We start from the raw sequence: 19,302 nt of genomic DNA on the forward strand, positions 1-19,302 counted from the left end.
GGGAAGATCCCCTAGAGAAGGGACCTGCAACCCACTCCAGTATTCTTGCCTGGAAAATTCCATGGACAGAGGAGCCTGGCAGGCTACAGTCTATGGGGTCCAAAAGGATGGACACAGCTGAGTGACTAACACACACACACACACACACACACACACACACACACACACACACAGAGGGTATGGCAAAGGCAGGATTAAAACCTAGACTTACTTGAGAGCCCACAGTGTCTTATCCATCCATTATCCTGTCTTGTGGCAGGATACCAAGGTAACATTGGGAGATGCTTAGCCACGCCTGCCATAGAATAATCACTGAATATAAAGGATAGATTTATTTCTTCTCCAATCATCCTCTTACCTCCTTTATCTTCCTAACTCCTCCTTAATCCTTAACTCTGAGATCAAATTACACTTCCTATGGAATGCCTTCCTAACTCCTTTGGCCTAGTATAGTCACCTTCAGATACTAGTCCTCACAGCATGCTGTACATTTCTTACATCCCTCCTCTATGAGACTGTGACCTCCAAGGGGTGGAGGCCTGTCTTTCCCACCGTTGCAGCATATATGGCACACTCTTGCCAACTTTGATTCCTACCTGCTCCCATTCCTCAGTGAAAGTGATGGGTCACCAACAGATCTCTCTTGTATCCCAACAAACAACCTACCAACAGGGCTGCCAATAAAGACCAGCCCTGGCCCACGGAGTCTGGGATGCCCCATTCCATGGAAAGGACCCAGTGCTCAGGTGGAAACCAAAGGGACTTCGAATACCTAAGACTCCAGTCCCTGGGGCCAGAAATTGGTCACAAGAGATTGCCCTCTGCCCCCATTTTTTAAAATCAGATCCACCACCCTGGCTCACATTTGGAGATGGAAGCCACCAGGATGCAAGTCACCTAGAAAACAGGGCCTGGAACATGAACTAAGTATCAATGTTTTATTTGGGTGACAAAAACCTAGGACATTGAGGATGAGAAAAGGGACACAAGGTAAGGAACAATGGGAGGTAATGCAAGGTGACAGCACACTGAATCTGCTTCACGACAAGCCTGGAAGAGGCACAGAAGCTGTATACACTGGCTGCCTGGGAGGTCTCCCCACTGGGAGAAATGGTCTCCCTGCTGGGAGAAATCTTGCACCAGTTCAGGGAAGGGAGGGAAGAAGAGGTAATTTAGCTGCTTGGATTTTCCCCAACTCCCAATCATCAAACACTACACCTGGAGCATTTACTCTCCCACACTCCTGGGTTGCTAGTGGCTGCTTCAGATGTCAGATCCCATGTCCTGTGGAGAGCATTTCATCCAAGTTTGGAAATTATGGGAGGAGACAAACTGGATATACGGGTAGTGAGTGCCAGAGTGTATCTGATATTGTACATAAGACGTGTTCAGAACAGTCTGATACTGTTTTCCTCATTTATCAGAAGAGGAAACTTGGCATAATAGTCAAAAACCTTTCCCAAGTTCACATGGCTAGTAAGTGGTAAATTCAGGATTTGAACATAATCTGGCTCTGGAAGTCTGAAAGAGATGGGAATACCAGACCACCTGACCTGCCTCTTGAGAAACCTGTATGCAGGTCAGGAAGCAACAGTTAGAACTGGACATGGAACAACAGACTCGTTCCAAATAGGAAAAGGAGTACGTCAAGGCTGTATATTGTCACCCTGCTTATCTAACTTATATACAGAGTATATCATGAGAAACACTGGGCTAGAAGAAGAACAAGCTGGAATCAAGACTGCTGGGAGAAATATCAATAACCTCGGATATGCAGATGACACCACCCTTATGGCAGAAAATGAAGAGGAACTAAAGAGCCTCTTGATGAAAGTGAAAGAGGAGAGTGAAAAAGTTGGCTTAAAGCTCAACATTCAGAAAACTAAGACCATGGCATCTGGTCCCATAACTTCATGGCAAATAGATGGGGAAACAGTGGAAACAGTGTCAGACTTTATTTTTCTGGGCTCCAAAATCACTGCAGATGGTGATTGAATCCATGAAATTAAAAGACACTTACTCCTTGGAAGGAAAGTTCTGACCAACCTCGACAGCATATTAAAAAGCAGAGACATTACTTTGCCAACAAAGGTCCATCTAGTCAAGGCTATGGTTTTTCCAGTGATCATGTATGGATGTGAGAGTTGGACTGTGAAGAAAGCTGAGCACCAAAAAATTGATGCTTTTGAACTGTGGTATTGGAGAAGACCCTTGAGAGTCCCCTGGGCTGCAAGGAGATCCAACCAGTTCATCCTAAAAGATATCAGCCCTAGGTGTTGATTGGAAGGACTGATGCTGAAGCTGAAACTCAAATACTTTAGCCACCTCATGGGAAGAGTTGACTCATTGGAAAAGACCCTGATGCTGGGAGGGATTGGGGGCAGGAGGAGAAGGGGACGACAGAGGATGAAATGGCTGGATGGCGTCACCGACTCAATGGACATGGGCATGAGTAAGCTCCGGGAGTTGGTGATGGACAGGAAGGCCTGGCATGCTGCTTGATTCATGGGGTCGCAAAGAGTCGGACATGACTGAGCGACTGAACTGAACTGAACTGGCTCTGGAAACTGTCAAAGACCAAGATAAGGAACTTGGATTTTGTGTAACAGGCAAAGTAGAGTCGCCAAAGGGTTTCAAGCTGGGAGTGACATAAGATAAAGAGCTTTTGAATAAAGCTCCCATTCTTTACTTTGCTCCATCTTCCCATGCGGCTGAACTTGGCACAAGTAGGTGGCCCCAGAGATGTGAGGACATCCAATAGTTTCTGAGGAGCCCTGACTGGGTCCAGCGCGCATATGGGCTTCACCATTGCCTCATAATCTTAGTGTCTTCATCAAAGCCTACACCCACCAAAGAGACTAGCTGGTCAGAGGCAGGCAGGATCTGGGTGGAGAAGCCAAAATGAGGGGAAGAGCAGATTGACCTAAAGGCCAGGAGTAGGAGGAAGACCAGCCATACACCCATTGTCAGCTGGTGGGTCTGGAGATCTTGGCATCCGCATATGAGTCCTTTGCCTGAGATGGTCAGATCTCATGAACTGTCAGCAGCATTGGTCATATTTTTGTGGTCGATGTTTGGTGTGTATCCGAGGGTGTATGTCTTCCAAGTTCATCAGAACAGAAGAAGGACCATGTACAGGCTTCCCATGTGCATTTATAGGGCCGTTCATCTGGGGAATGACAAGGGAGAGAAGGAATTTAGAGGAACAGGCTAGCAGGTAGGAAGAAAGGGGTCTGACTTGTTAAAGCAGAGCCGTCAGTGTTGATGAATCAGAAGGAAACATGTAGGAAAGCAATGAGGAGATGGCATAACTAGCAGTCTCCATCATATCAGCACAGGCATACCAGACTGTGGGAAAGGAGGTCAGTGGGGCCAACAGAGTTTGATTCCAACCTTTAAGGATGACAGGCTAATTCCAAACCATTACAAACCAGGGGTCCCCCAGAAATCTAAAACCCAGAGATTTCTCCACCCACCCCACATGTCTAATACCTCATTTACCTGTGTGTTTGCACTGGTGACTCATGAGGTGGGAGTGCTTAGGGTAAGCTTTCTCACAGTTCTCAAGTCGCAGCAGTAAAGCCTTGAAACTGGGGATCTCCTCCTGGGAGCCTTTTCCTGGGCTCCAGAGTACTGCTGCTCTGCTCTTTGTGGAGCAGGTATGGGTTGCTTAAGTAGGAAGGGGTCTTCCTGGGAGACTGGCTGGTTCACAAAGGAGCCCTGGGATTCCAAAACCAGCAATAATGGAGATCCACCAGGGGGCATCCCAAAGTCGTGGGGCTCTCTAGGAGGCAACATCTGAGCTATAGAAGGGAGCATTTCTTGGGCCTCAGGGGAAGGCACGGTTGACTTTGTCAGGTGAGTGTAATCTCCTCAGTTCTGTCTCGTCTCAATAAAAATTTGAAGCGACGGACAGTGTGTCACAGCTCTTAGACAGACCGTGTTATAGCTCTCGGGTCTCGAACAGACTGTGTTATAGCTCTTAGACAGATCAGTGTTACAGCTCCATGTTACAGCTCAGTTTTATTTAGAAAATAGCAAGAAAATACATCCTTGAGGCGTGAGGGACCCAAAGACGCGAAGAGAAGAGAGAGCCCCGGCCCTTTGGCTCCTCTTTTTTATGTTTTCTCCTCCCCCACTGGGCCTGCCCTATGCAAATTGGGCTAGCCAGGAGTGCTGTTCTTTGTTCTATTTTCACAGGACTTTTCCCTTCCTTGTCTTTTAGCCACTGCCATTTTGGACTCCTGTTTCCTATTCTAACTACCTGACAGATTTAATAACGTTTTAGGTGATAAAGGGTCTCTGTTAGAAGATACTGTTGGGAGGACAGGATAAGACATTGTTCGCATTCTAATGTAGGACATCATTGGGATTCCACTGGGAGGTGAGGCTGGTGGCATCCTTAGATTCCCACCAAAGGTCAAGGCCATCCCCAGAATATTGGGTTCTCCTAAGGGCATCATCAGGGGTCCCATGAAAATCATCATTCCTGGCTGCAAAGGAGACATTCCTTGAGTGAAAATCATCTGGGAAGGGGTGAAAGTCAGCTGGGGGCAGTAGCTCACACAGTGGTCAGGCAGTGCTGTACTGAACTGTGGGCCCCATTTCACTGGAATTCTGCCTGGGTGCTTCAGCAGAAGCCAAGGGGATCCTCTGCAGCTCTGTGCACTGAGGGATGTGTTGAATGCCTAATGGACTATGGTTCCAAGAGGTGTGCATTTCACTGCTTCCGGGAGATGAAGACATGGTCAAGTTGGACACTGACTTCTCAGCATTCTTGGAGAAAGAAAGTCAGGAGAGATTCACCATAGCTTACACCACACTTCCTCATGTCCCCATTTCCAGACCCCACCTTAATCCAAGCCCTCATTATCTCTTGCCTGAATCACCCCACCTTCAGGCCATTCTCCAGTTTGGGTTTTCGAAAATGGAAGTCTGAGAGACTTCCTGGTAATCCAGTAGTTAAGACTCCTAGCTTCTACTGCACGGAGCTTGGGTTCGATCTCTCTTCAGGAAACTAAGATTCCACATGCCATGCAGTGTGGCAAATAAATAAATAAAATTCCAGTTTGACTAACAGAAGCATGGTGGAAGCCTAGAAGTGACTCATGCCACTCTACCTGCTTGGCATGCTTTTAGTTTTATTTCCTAATGTTAGGTAGTTAGAATAGGAAACAGGAGTCCAGAATGGCAGTGGGTAGAAGACAAGAAAAGGAAAAGCCCATGAAAACAGAACAAAAGAAGTTCAAAGGAAGGTCCGAGGAGTGGAATGAGGACCTCAGGTAGAACAAACAGCACTCCTGGCTAGCCCAATTTACATAGGGCAGGCCCAGAGGGGAGGAAAAAAACATACAAAAAGAGGAGCCAAATGGCCTGGGCTCTCTCTTCTCTTCACATCTTTGGGTCGGCATGCCCTCACACCTCAAGAATGTATTTTCCTGCTATTTTCTAAATAAAACTGAGCTGTAACATGGAGCTGTAACACTGATCTGTTTAAGAGCTATAACACAGTCTGCTCGAGACCCAAGAGCTATTAACACTGTCTGTCCAAGAGCTGTGACATGCCGAGGGCTTTAATGTCTGTCGCTTCAAATTTCTGTTGAGACAAGACAGAACTGAGGAGATTACACTAGCCTGACAATAAAAAGTACAAAGAGCAAATTAAATAGTCCACAACCTGTACTTTCAGCTAAGACTCTGAGAAAACTCTCAAATTCCAGATTATGTTTAAGTGTGAGGGTGAAAGATCATCCCAAACTAGCAGAACAGGTTCAGAAAACCATAAAGGTAAGAAGAATGGAGGATTCAGAAAGGTTCTTGGCTTTGCAAAACTTAGAAACTATTCACAAATATTTTCCTACAGAAGAGGCTCTCAGGACTTCCCTGGTGGTTCAGTGGTTAAGAATCCGCCTGCCAATGCAGGGGACACGGGTTGGATCCCTCGTTCAGGAAGATCCCATATGCTGCAGAGCAAGCAAGCCTGTGCACCACAACTACTGAAAGCCCTATCTCCTAAAGCCCGTGCTCCAACAGAAGTCACTGCAAGGAGGATCCCACTCACCACAACTAGAGAAAGACTGTGTGCTGCAACAAAGACCCACCACAACCAAAAATAAATTTAATAATTTTAGAGGTACTAATTTGCGGCGGGGGGGGGGGGGGGGGGGGGGGCGGAGAGGCTCTCGTTTGAGTAGGAATGCAGTGGTTAAGTCTGAGATCAAGCACTGGAGGAAGTAAAGAAAAGAGGAAGACTTTTAAGAGCACCGTTTAAAAGTGTCAGGGATTGTCTTGGAAGTCAGGGGCAATATTCCTTGACTGACTGATATTAAGGTAAAAGAGAAGAGATTGGTGGTAGAACTTCTTGAAACAGGACAAGATCCAAGAATCACGTTTTTTAAAGATGTCAATTATAGTTCCAATAGAGAGAGATCTTGAGCTGGGAAGCTGGGAACCAAACCACAATATCTCTCCAGAAAAAACCAACCCATTCAAATATGAAAACCAAAACATGAGTAAAACACAGTATCCACAGAAGGTACTAAAACACCAAAACAGAAATGGAAGATTGTAACTTCTCAAAAGAAATAGAAAATTCACTAGAAAAGTGCTATTGAAGATCAAGGAAAAGTTAACAACATTCAAACACAAATTATAAAGAAAAGGGAAAACAAAACTTAAAGTAAGTAATTGCAGCTTTTACCAATTACAGGAACACCACAGGGCAGACAGAGGAATTCAAAGAAGTTATGTCCAGACAATAGGCTATGAGTAATAATAGAGGGGAGGGAGGCGAGGAGACAATAAGGGAAACTATAAGGGCTTCCCTGGTGCTAACAATGTTTCAAAGGTCTTTATTCTGTAATAATCCATTAAACTGTGTGCTTACATTCACTTTTCTGTTTGAGTGCTATTTATCACAATAAAAAGGTTTTAACACAATATTGTGAGAATCTGGATTTTCAGCATAAGTGAAATTATAAAAATCAGAAACAAAAATAATGCTATATTGAAATATGAAATGTTTTATACAAGCACAAATCCCTCATGCTCAGATTTTTGCCTTCAATTCCATTCCTTACTAAAAGGAAGAATTAGGAGAATTTCCTGACTTCAAGTCTGGAACAAGGAATGAATAAGTGAACCTGGTGCTTCTTATTGTGCCAGAAAATAAGGGAACTTCCCAAGATAATTAGGACTGTGTCAAATGGACACAGCTGAAGTGACACCAGGGAAGATAGTTGAGTAGGAAGCACCAGGAATTCACATCCCTGACTGCAGAACTTGCCTGATGTTATTACTTGGGAACAATGGAGTCTATTAAATGCTTGTGACTTCAAGGGAAGCTGGGAAAGGCATACTGCAGTTAATTACAGTCAGTTTCAGCTCTGAGGTAGTTGGTGGCTATCCCCAAACATCCGGGTCCCATACCAGGAAGCTGTGCACACATTTCTGCAGCAGCCTGCCTCAGCTTGTGGGAGTCAGAGTGGGCAGTGAAAACCTTGGGCTCCAAACCATGGGTAACCTGTGTTCTAATCACTAATCGCTGCTTCTGATCATGTGCAGACAGCGGTGGGAAGCCATTGTTGCAACTCCCACTGCAATCGTCACAAACCTCTCCCCCTCCAAATGACAGAACCTACAGGGTATTTCAAAGAACTGGCACCTGTTTCTCTCTCTCTCTGGCCATGTTGCATGGCTTGTGGGATCTTAGTTCCCAGACCAGAGATGGAAACTGTGCCCCTTGCAGTGGAGGCACAGTCTTAACCAGTGGACTGCCAGGGAAGTCCCTGGCATCTGTTTTTTTCTCCCTTCATTTTTCTCTTTTTCACCTTTTGGGAACCATACATTTAAGAACTAGTATACTCAGAAGCTTCTCATGTGGCTCAGTGGGTAAAGAATCTGCCTGGAATGCAGGAGACACAGGAGACAAGGGTTCAATCCCTGGGTCGGGAAGGTATCCTAGAGGAGGAAATGGCAACCCGCTCCAGTATTCTTGCCTGGAGAATCCCATGGACAGAGGAGCCTGGTCTGCTACAGCCCTTGGGGTCGCAAAAAGTCAGACACGACTGAAGCGGCTGAGTACACACACAAAGACACACACACACACACACACACACACACACACACACACACACACATACTCAAAAGCAACAACATATATAGAAAACTTAGAAAGTCACCATACATATGTAAGAAAAGATCCAGACTCATAAAATATCTGGGAAACCTCAAGCTTACCTCTCAGGCTGATGCTGTCACAGAGACAACATACACCAACTTAAATAAACTGTAAACAAAATCAGGAAACCCTGAGGAAGAAGAAGAATTTGATTTCCAGAGTTCCTACATCATAAGATTCAAATGTCCTGCTTTCAACAACAACAACAACAAAAAACTCATGAGTCATAAAAGGACAGGAATGTTATGACCCATTCAAAGGGGAAAAAAATAAATAAATGTCTAAGAAAGGCCAGATGGTGAACTTCCTACACCAAGAATTTAAAACAGCTTTCTGTCTTAAAGATGCTCAAAGAGCTAAAAGAAGATGTGAACAAAGTCATAAAACTAATGTATGAACAAAATGGCAATTCTGATAAAGAGACGGAAAACCTAAAAATAAACTAAAAAGAAATTTTGGAGCTTAAAAATATAGTTAAAATAAAACTGACTAGAGGGATTCAAAAGCAGATTTGAGTAGGCAGAAGAATCAGCCACTTTGAAGATAGGACAATTGAAGTTGTCAAGTTAAGTAACAAGAAGAAAAAAATATTGAAGAAAACTGAAATGAAGGCCTAAATGACCTGTGGGACAACATCAAGCAGATCAACATATGCATTGTAGGAATCCCAGAAGAGAAAAAGGAGCAGAGAGACCGCTTGAAAAAATAATGGGTGAAAACATCTCAACTGTGATGAAAGACATGCACATAGCCCTCCAAAGAGCTCAGTGAACTTCAAGTAAGATAAAAGCAATCAAGGAAATCCATACTGAGATACATTATAATTAAACTGTCTAAAGACAAAGAGAATCTTGAGAGCAGTAAGAAAGTAAATCATCACATATAAGGGATCCCAGATAAGATTCTTAACAGATTTCTCATTAGAAACCTTGGATGCCAAAAGGCAGTGGGTTGATATATTCAAAACGCTGAAAGAAACTGTCTAACCACAAGTCTCATAACTGGCAAAACTGTCCTTCAAATATGAAGGAGATATTAAGTCATTCCCAGATAAATGCTAGAAGAGTTTATTACCATTAGAGCATCTTTCATTCTAATGAGGTGGTGACTCTTGGTGACTTGGATAGGGGCTGGTCACCAAAAAGACCAAGTCATCATTAGAAGCTTGGACTTTTGGGCCCTATCCCTCATTCTCCAGAGACAAGAGAGGGCCTAGAAAATGAATTAATAATTGATGATTATAAATAATTAAGATAATAATTGATGATATCTACATGATCAAGTCTCATAAAAATCCCCAAAGTACAGAGCTCAGAGAGCTTCTGGGTTGTTGAACATATGGAGGTGCTAGGAGGGAGGGAGGAATGGAAGCTCTATGCCCCTACCTAAGAGAGGGAATGGAAGCTCTATGCCCCTCTTCCATACCTCACCCTCTATGTAGCTCTTTACCTGGCTGTTCAATTGTATTCTTTAAGGTATCATTTTGTAATAAATCAGCAATAGTAAATAAACTTTTCCTGGGTTCTGTGAGCTGCTCTAGAAAATTATCAGACCTCAGGAGGAGGTCATAGAAACTGGTCCCAATTTACAGACAGTTGGTCAGAAGCCAAGGTGACAACCTGGACTTGTGATTGGTGTCTGAATCAGGGGGTAAGGACTTCCCTGGTTGTCCCATGGCTAAGATTCAATGCTCCCAATGCAGAGGGCCTGGGCTCCATCCCTGGTGAGGAAACTAGATGCCACATGCTGCAACTGAGAGTTCCCATGCCACAAATCAAGGTCCCACTAGAGGACCTTGCTGTAACTAGAGGCTCTTGTATGCCTCAACTAAAAATCCTGCATGTCACAACTAAGACCCAGCACAGCCAAACAAATAAAAATAACGGGGCTTCCCTTGTGGCTCAGTGGTTAAAAAAAAAAAAAAAAACCCACCTGCCAATGCAGGAGACATGGGATTGACCTCTGGGCTGAGAAGATCCCACATGCCATGGAGTAACTAAGCCTGTGCACCACAACTACTGAGCCTGTGTTCAAGAGTCCAGGCGCTGCAACTGCTGAGTCCATGCGTCACCACTGCTGAAGCCTGAGCTCCATAGAGCCTGTGCTCCACAACAAGAGAGTCCGCTCAATGAGAAGCCCTCAAACTGCAACTAGAGAAAAACCCACACAGCAACAAAGACCCAGCCAGCACAGCCAAAATTAAATAGCATAAATAAATAAATTTTTTTTAATTTAAAAATAAATATTAAAGAAAAGAGGAAATAAATGGTAGGGGACAGTCTATGGGATTAAGCCCTTAACCTGAAGGACTGGGCACTAATTCCAGGTAGTTAGTTTCCTGCTGCAGAAAACCCACATATCTGATGTCATAAGTGTTGTGAGAGTGAGGATGAAGGAAGACAGTTTTCTTAGATACCAATGCATAAAAAATGTGACTACTTTGTACTTTTGGACTCAATACATAAAGATGTAACTTTGTGACATTAATAACTGAATCGGAATGGGGACAGTACTGGATCAAGCTTTTATTTTAATCACATTAAAGTGGTAAAAATTCAAATTAGTATGGTATAATTTGGGGATGTCAAATTTAATCCCTACAGTGAACACAAAGAAAATAGTTAAATGATACATACAAAAGGAAATGAGAAGGGAATTAAAGTTTCACTACAAAAAACAACAAAACAATCAACTAAATACAAAAAAATATAATACAGGAAACAAGGGCCAAGAAAGCTAAATGTATTCTGAAAACAAAGTCAATATGACAGAAGTCCCACCTTATCATTAATACTTTAACTATAAACAGCTTAAACTCTCCAATCAAGACAGAGGTTGGAAGAATGGATTCAAATAAACATGGTATAATTATATGTTGTTTACAAGAGACTACTTTAGATCCAGAGATAAAAATAGGCTGAAAGTGAAAAGATGGGAAAAGATATTCCATGGAAATAGTAAACAAAAGAGTTGGCATGGCTATACTAGTGGCTATCAAATATAATAGACTTTAAATCAAAAAAGGTTGCAAGAGACAAAGGATATTATATATCAGTATATTAATAAAGGTTCAACACAGCAAAAGGATGCATAATTATAAAGATTTACACCTAATGATAGGTCAAAGTATCTGAAACCAAAACTGACAGATTTGAAGGGACAAATAAACAGTTCTAAGTAACAGTTGGAGATTTCAATATCTCACTCTAAATAATAAATAGAACAACCAGACGGAAGATGAGTAGGGAAACAGAAGTTGAACAACACATAAACCAACTAGATATAACAAACATATACAGAACACTCTACTCAACAAGATACACATTCTTCTCAAATGCACATGGTACATTCTTCTTCAGAATAGATCATATGTCAAGTCACAAATTAAGGCTCAAGAGATTTTAAAAGACAGAAATCAATAATGGCAAGAATGCTGGAAAATATTCAAATTTATGGAATTAAACAACATACTCTTAAACAACCAATAGGTCAAAAAAGGAATCACACGGGAAATGAGAAAATACTTAAGACAGACGAAAATGAAAACAACACTAAAAAACTTGCAAGGTTCAGCAAAAGCAATGCTAAGAGGGAATTTATAACTGTAAATGCTTATAATTTAAAAAGATCTCAAACCAACAACCTAGTTTTATGCCTTAAGGAACTAGAAAAAGGATAAAATTAACCCAAAGTTCAGTTCAGTCGCTCAGTCGTGTCTGACTCTTTGCGACCCCAAGAATCACAGCACGCCAGGCCTCCCTATCCATCACCAACTCCTGGAGTTTACTCAAACTCATGTCCATTGAGTTGGTGATGCCACCCAGCCATCTCATCCTCTGTCGTCCCCTTCTCCTCCTGCCCCCAATCCCTCCCAGCATCAGGGTCGTTTCCATGCATTACTACCAATTATACAGAAATTGTCCACTGGCTAAGAATCCACCATACAATGCAGGGGACCCGGGTTAAGTCCCTTGTTAGGGAATTATCTATACTCTGTAGGGCAACTAAGCCTATGTACTGCAACTGCTGAGACCACGCTCCACAACTAGAGATCCTGTGTGATGCAACAAAGATCCCAAGTGCCACAACTAAGACCCAGTGCAGCTAAAAAAAGAAAAAAAAAAAAAAAAAAAACTGAAAAAGGGGGATTACTTCTTAATCTATTCTATGAGCTAAGCATTGCCCTGATACCAAAGCTAGACAAAGATATCACAAGTAAAGAAAACTATAAACCAGCATTTTTATGAATATAGATACAAAAATTCTCAAAAAAAAAAAAAAAAAAAGCAAACCCTAGCAAAACAAATCCACCTGCATATTAAGCAGATTATACAAAATGACCAAGAGGAATTTATCCAGGAATGCAAGGCTGATTCAACATACAAAAAGCAGTCAATGTAATATATTACATAAGTAAAATAAAGGTGAAAAAAACCACATCATCTCAACTGATGCAGAAAAAGCATTTGAAAAATCCAATACCCTTTCATGATTTAAAAAAAAAAGAAAAAGAAACTAAAAGAAACTAGGGATATAAAAAAATTCAACATGAAAAACCCACTGCTAACATCACAGTAAATGGTCAAAGACTGAATGCTTTCCCTCTAAGATCAGAAAAAAGACAAAGTTGCCTGCCTCTATCACTTCTATTCACATAGCAAAGGAAGTTCCAGCCAAAGCAATTAGGCAAGAAAAATAAATACAAGGCATCCAAACGGGAAAAAAAGTAAAACTATCTCTGTTCCCAGATGATACAACATTACATGTAGAAAATCCTAAAGATTATAGACATACAGACCTGTTAGAACCAATAAATAAGTTAAACAAACTACCAGGATACAAATTCAGCACACAAAAATTCACTGTTTCTATATGCTGCAATGAATAACCTAACAATGAAAGTAGGAAAACAATGTACAATAGCCTCAAAAATAATTACTTAGGGACTTCTTTGGTGCTTCAGTGGTTAGGAATATCTGCCTGTCAACGCAGGGAACACAGGTTTGATCCCTGGTCCAGGAAGGGATGTGCCACAAGGCAACTAAGCCCAGAAGTCACAACTATTGAAGCCTGAGTGCCCTGGAACTGGTCCTCTGCAACAAGAGAAGTCACTGCTATGAGAAGCCCACACACTGTAACTAGAGAAATACCCAGTGCAGCTAGAAATAAATAAAATTTCAAAAATAATTACTTAGAAATAACCAGAGTTCAACTTAATCACTGAAAACAAAATACTGCTGAAGGAAATTAAAGACATAGAAAAAGAGTGAAGAAATAATATAGCCAAAGCAATATACAGTTTGAATACAATCCCTGTCAAAATCTACTTTTTGCACAAATAGAAAAATCCATCCTGAAATTTATACGGAGTCCCAAATATCCAAAAACAATCTTGAAGAGAAAGAACAAAATTGGAAAATTCACACTTCCTGACTCAAAACTCACTATAAAACTACAGAATCAAAACAGTATTTTTGGCATTAAGGATAGACCAACAGAAAGGAAGAAAACCAAGAAATAAATCCTTACATGTATGGTCAAATGATTGTCAAAAGATGACAAGACCATCCAATAGGGGAAAGGACAATCTCTTCAATAAATGGTGCTGGTATAATTGGATATCCACATGGAAAGAAATGAAGTTGGACCCTTACCTAACACCATGTACACGGGTTTCCCTGGTGGTGGACGCAGTGGATAAGAACCCACCTGCCAAGGCAGGGGACTTGGGTTTGACCTCTGGTCTGGGAAGAGTCCACATGCCTCAGAGCAACAAAGCCCATGTACCACAACTACTGAGCCCGCAGTCTGGAGCCCACAAGCCACAATTACTGAAGCTTGTACGCTCCAGGGTCCCCAAGCCACAACTACTGAGCCCCTGTGCTGCAACTACGGAAGTCAGTAGGCCTAGAGCCTGTGCTCCACTACCAGAGACGCGATCGCAGCTGGAGAGTGGCCCCTGCTCTCTGCAACTAGAGGAAGCCCACATGCAGCAGTGAAGGCCCCGCACAGTCAAAAATAAATAAATAAATGATATAAATAAGTAAATATAGCAGTGTGTACATGTTGATCTCAGGCAAGAGTTTAAAAAATTTTTTAAAAAACATACAAAATTAACTCAAAATGGATAAAAAATCTAAATGTAAGAGCCAAACTATAAAACTCTTGGGGAAAAAAAACAGAAAAATTTCATGATATTGGATTGGCAATAATTTCTAAGAGATGATACTGAAGGCACAGGTAACAAAAGAAAATATAGACAAATTGACCATCAAAGTTTAAAACTTTTCTGCATCAAAAGAGCCTAAAGGCAACCCATTCAAAAGCAAGAACCGGAATAAATACTTGTACACACATATTCAAGCAGCATTATTCACAATAGCCAAAATGTGGAAGCAAGCCAAGTGTCCATCAACAGATAAACAAAATATGATATATGTATACAGTAGAATATCATTCAGTCCTAAAATGGAAGGAAATTCTGACACTGGCTTCAACATTAAGACATTAAGCCAAGTGAAATAAGCCAGTCAAAAAAATGATATATGATTCTATTCATGAGATACTAAAGGAAGTCAAATTCAAGAAGACAGAAAGTAGTAATGAGAATGTGTCTAATCCCACTGAACTATATCAACATCACTATGTATAATGATATTTTTATGTTATACAGATTTTACCATAATTTTTTAAATGTTTAAAAAGTGGCACAGAAGGGGTTCCCACTGGCCAAATTTGTAACAGTTTGAGAATCAAAAAGAACAATTGTTGATTTTAATAGATTAAATCTATGAAAATTCATGAGCCAAAAGTGACAATGGGTCAGCTATTATCCCAGCTCTGAACATTGCGAACTGAAGTGAAAAATTAAGCACATGTTCTATCTGAAAGGAAACTATTATTTCAAATTCACCAAAAAATTCCAGTTGTTTAAGAAAAATCCTACTTTACAGAAGAGTACAAACTAATACATACAGAAGGAATGGTGGAAATGGAAAACCAAGGTACAACGTCTAAGAGAATTTTGATTAGGGAAAAATTAGTATTTGTTTAAATGAAAGTGAATGATTAGTGGGGAGGGGGACATTTGGATGAATCCAAGGTAAAATTACAAACTACTTTCTGACAATAAAGCTGAAATATAAGTTCAAATAGATCAATGAGGCTTTTCTCTCCCCTAATTCAAGGGCCACACCTAATGTCTCCAAAGGTGGGAGCCAGATGTATCTTCGGATAGTACCTTTGAGACATCCTTTCCCTAAATCAAGGATCCAATTAGCTTTAAGATCTTTAGAGAGAATCAGTATATAATAATTTAGATCAAGCTAAATCATAATGAGGAAAGTGAAAGAGGAGAGCGAAAAAGTTTGGCTTAAAACTCAACATTCAGAAAACTAACATCATGGCATCCGGTCCCATCACTTCATGGCAAATAGATGGGGAAACAATGGAAACAGTGACACCCTTTATATTCTTAGGCTCCAAAATGACTGCAGATGGTGACTTCACCCATGAAATTAAAAGACGCTTGTTCCTTGGAAGAAAAGTTATGACAAACCTAGACAGCTTATTAAAAAGCAGAGACATTACTTTGCTGACAAAGGTGTGTCTAGTCAAAGTCATATTTTTTCCAGTAGTCATGTATGGATGTGAGTGTTGGACTATAAAGAAAACTGAGGGCTGAAGAATTGATGCTTTTGAACTGTGGTGTTGGAGAAGACTCTCAAAAGTCCCTTGGACTGCAAGGAGATCCAACCAGTCCATCCTAAAGGAAATCAGTCCTGAATATTCATTGGAAGGACTGAGGTTGAAGCTGAAAATACAATACTTTGGCCACCTGATGGGAAGAACTGACGCATTTGAAAAGACCCTGATTCTGGGAAAGATTGAGGGCAGGAGGAGAAGGGGGCAACAGAGGATGAGATGGTTGGATGGCATCACCAACTTAATGGACATCGTTTGAGTAAACTCTGGGAGTTGGTGATCGACAGGTTGGCCTGGTGTGCTGCAGCCCATGGGGTCACAAAAAGTCAGACATGACTGAACAACTGAACTGAACTGAACTGAACTGAATACCAGAAGAAAGCAACCCAATTAAGTCCACAAGGAGGAATAGTCTACAAGGCAAAAGTTAATATGAAGAATGAAAGATCAGTCAGGGAAAAAGAAAACTCTAATTTCAAAGAGACTTAAATTGAATTTTGGTTTGGACACACAACTGGAAAGGGCATTTTAGGAGCAACTAGATAATTTGAATAAGAATTACATCTAAGTAAATAACAAGGTGCTACTATATAGCACAGGGAACTATATACAATATCCTGTGATAAACCATAATGGAAAATACAAAAAAGAATATATATATATATATATATGTGTGTGTGTGATTAAATCACTTTGCTGTACAGCAGAAATTAACAGGACATTGTAAATCAACTGTACTTCAAAACAATTTTTTTAAAAATTCTGAAAGAATTGCATCTAAGACGATATTTAGAAATTATCATTCATTAACTCTGAAGATGTTTTAATGTGTTTTGACTATGGAAGAAAAGAAATTGTCATCCTATCTGTTTTATCAAAACTCCATCCATTTTATTCACCACTTACACTCAGTAACTAACATAAAGTCGGCACATAACAGGCACCAGAGGTCTACCTACTGGATAGGTATTTCTGGGGTACACAGCCCCTTTTCCCTACCTGTTCCTTTCCTGATTCTTCACAGACAAAGTACTTTGGGGATGTCTACAACACTTTACCACCATCTCAATTGACTATTCCTCCAAGTTCGGTCAGGCTCCCATTTTTCCACAGAAACAGCTTTCATAAAGGCCCCTGAAGATCTCCATGTTATCAAGTCCAAACACGGTCAGAGTTCTCCCATGCTTGACCTTTCACGAGTATCTGAGACTACTGGCCATTGTTCTCTTTCTTTTTAAAAACTTTTATTGGGGTATAATTGATTTACTATGTTGTATTATTTTCTGCTATATAGCAAACTGAATCTGTTATACGTATACATATACATATACCCACTCTTTTTTTCAGATTCTTTTCCCATAAAAAGAATAATGGCCATTGTTTCCTTAAATGTTCCTTAAATGGTTCCTTCCCCTTGGCCTCTGGAACAAATGGACACACTGGCCAGGTTTTTCTTCTTCCCTTATCACTCTGGCCTCCCTCCTCAGTCCCCTTTTGCATTATGCTACTCTCTGGGCAAACCTTTCTCATGTTAATAAACCCACTTCTGTTTACAGTCAATTATTCTTAAATCAATAGCTCCAGGGCAGACCTGTTCTGAATCTTCCAGTTGCTTAATGCTCAGTCTATTTGGATAGCCCAAAGGCACTTAGTTTTTGGACTAAGTCCAAAATCTAGGATCTGCTTTATCCACTCACCCACCCCACAACCTACCCCCAGGAGAAAAAAACTATTATTCCTGTTCCTTCTCATCCTCTGCTCCCAGAAAATGTCGCCAATTCAAGTTAATTACCAATTCTTGTGGTGTCTACCTCCAAAACGTCTCCAAGATCTATTCCATCTTCTCCACTCTCACCTTTCTAGTTTGGACACCACTTTGACTGGATTATCACCATAGCTTTCTAATTATTGCCTTGAATTCTGCCCATGCCCACCAGGACATAAATCACGTGTCATTTATTCAGTTAATAGTCTCAGCATTGGGTGCTGGGGTTAAAGAGATTCCAGGTAACTTTGATAGAGACTTTTGAGTACTCAGGGAAGAAGACAAAATTATAAAGTCAGCAGGAAGCAGATAGGGAGGGAGGAAAAAATTACTGATTGGCAGGCCTTTGACAGACACTAGAAGTACAATGATAAGTTTACCATTATATATTTTACCATTTATTAATAAATACTTTTTAAAAAAACAAATTCAATTGTGACTTATCATACTTAAACTCTTCAATGGCTTTCCCCTGCTCTTGAAACAACCAACTCAAGCCCAGCAGGCCTTAGGTGGTTCTGGAATCCCTGCCTCCCCTCCCCTTGACCACTCTCCCATCACTCTCTTGGCCTTGGTCTCTTCCTGCATCTTTACTACCTCCAAGGTGGAGGCATTGTCTCTGGTCTCAGGACCTGCCAACCTTTCACCTAACCATTTTCCTCTGGTCCTGGAATGAATATTCAGCTGTCTTCTCCACATCCTAAATCAGATCAAACACTCTACTCTTTGTTCCTGTGGCCCCTGTATTTTTTTCTTTACAGTTATTTCTACACTTCCAATCACTCAGCTGCTGCTGCAGCTCAGTCGTGTCCGACTCTGCGACCCCATAGACGGCAGCCCACCAGACTCCTCTGTCCCTGGGATTCTCTAGGCAAGAATACTGGAGTGGGTTGCCATTGCCTGCCTTCTTCAGCTGCTACTGCTACTGCTGCTAAGTCACTTCAGTCGTGTCCAACTCTGTGTGACCCCATCCAGCTACTTATTAATAAAATGATCAATGAAATATCTGATGGTAAACTCACTGTCCTATTTCTAGGGTCTGCCAAAGGTCTGCCAATTAGTAAATTTTTCCTCTCTGTCTGCTTCTGCCAACTTTCTCTGTCTTCTTTCCAGAGTACTCAAAAAAGTCTCTATCAGAAGTTACCTGAAATCTCTTTACTCCCAGCACCCAACACTGACTACCAACAAAACAAACGACACATGATTAATGTTCCCTTCCTCGCATCCCTTCCCTTCCCAAACTATTCCCTGGACCCCTAATCCTCCAGATTTCTGCTTTCCTCGACTTCCCCAACCTCCATGCTCTCAGCCCCCATGCAGTGTCCTGGGTGACGCCCTACTCACCTCTGTGAACTGGTGTGAAGCCACATGCCACTGGTTCAGGCCCTCAGCCCCCTGCTCCATTTGAACTTGGGATGGGTTGCACATTGACACTGCGCTAGGGTCCAGACCCACACCCGGGCAAAGCTGAGACTCACTGTGCATCGCAGGTCTGGTCTACCTCGCCACAATCAGCTGCCCAGCTTCAGCTTCTCACCGCTGCAGGGGGTAGGGGGGAGGTGGGTGGAGCGGAGCCAAGGGCCGCACCCATCGACCCACCCAGCACACACTGCCCCACCCTGCCGCCCTTCCGCCCTTCCGCCTGGCGCTGATC

The 19,302-nt window shown here is 41.7% G+C and overlaps 2 pseudogenes; both read right to left on the bottom strand.

Moving 5' to 3' along the window:
* The window catches only part of LOC133045265 (neuroendocrine convertase 2-like), a 40,570-nt pseudogene extending 37,761 nt beyond the window's left edge, over positions 1–2,809 (bottom strand).
* Positions 2,169–19,133, bottom strand: LOC133045266 (Krueppel-like factor 17; annotated as a pseudogene).
* Between the last annotated feature and the right edge of the window lie 169 nt (positions 19,134–19,302).

This window comes from Dama dama, chromosome 23 (assembly GCF_033118175.1).
Source record: "Dama dama isolate Ldn47 chromosome 23, ASM3311817v1, whole genome shotgun sequence".
Classification (NCBI taxonomy): Eukaryota; Metazoa; Chordata; class Mammalia; order Artiodactyla; family Cervidae; genus Dama; species Dama dama.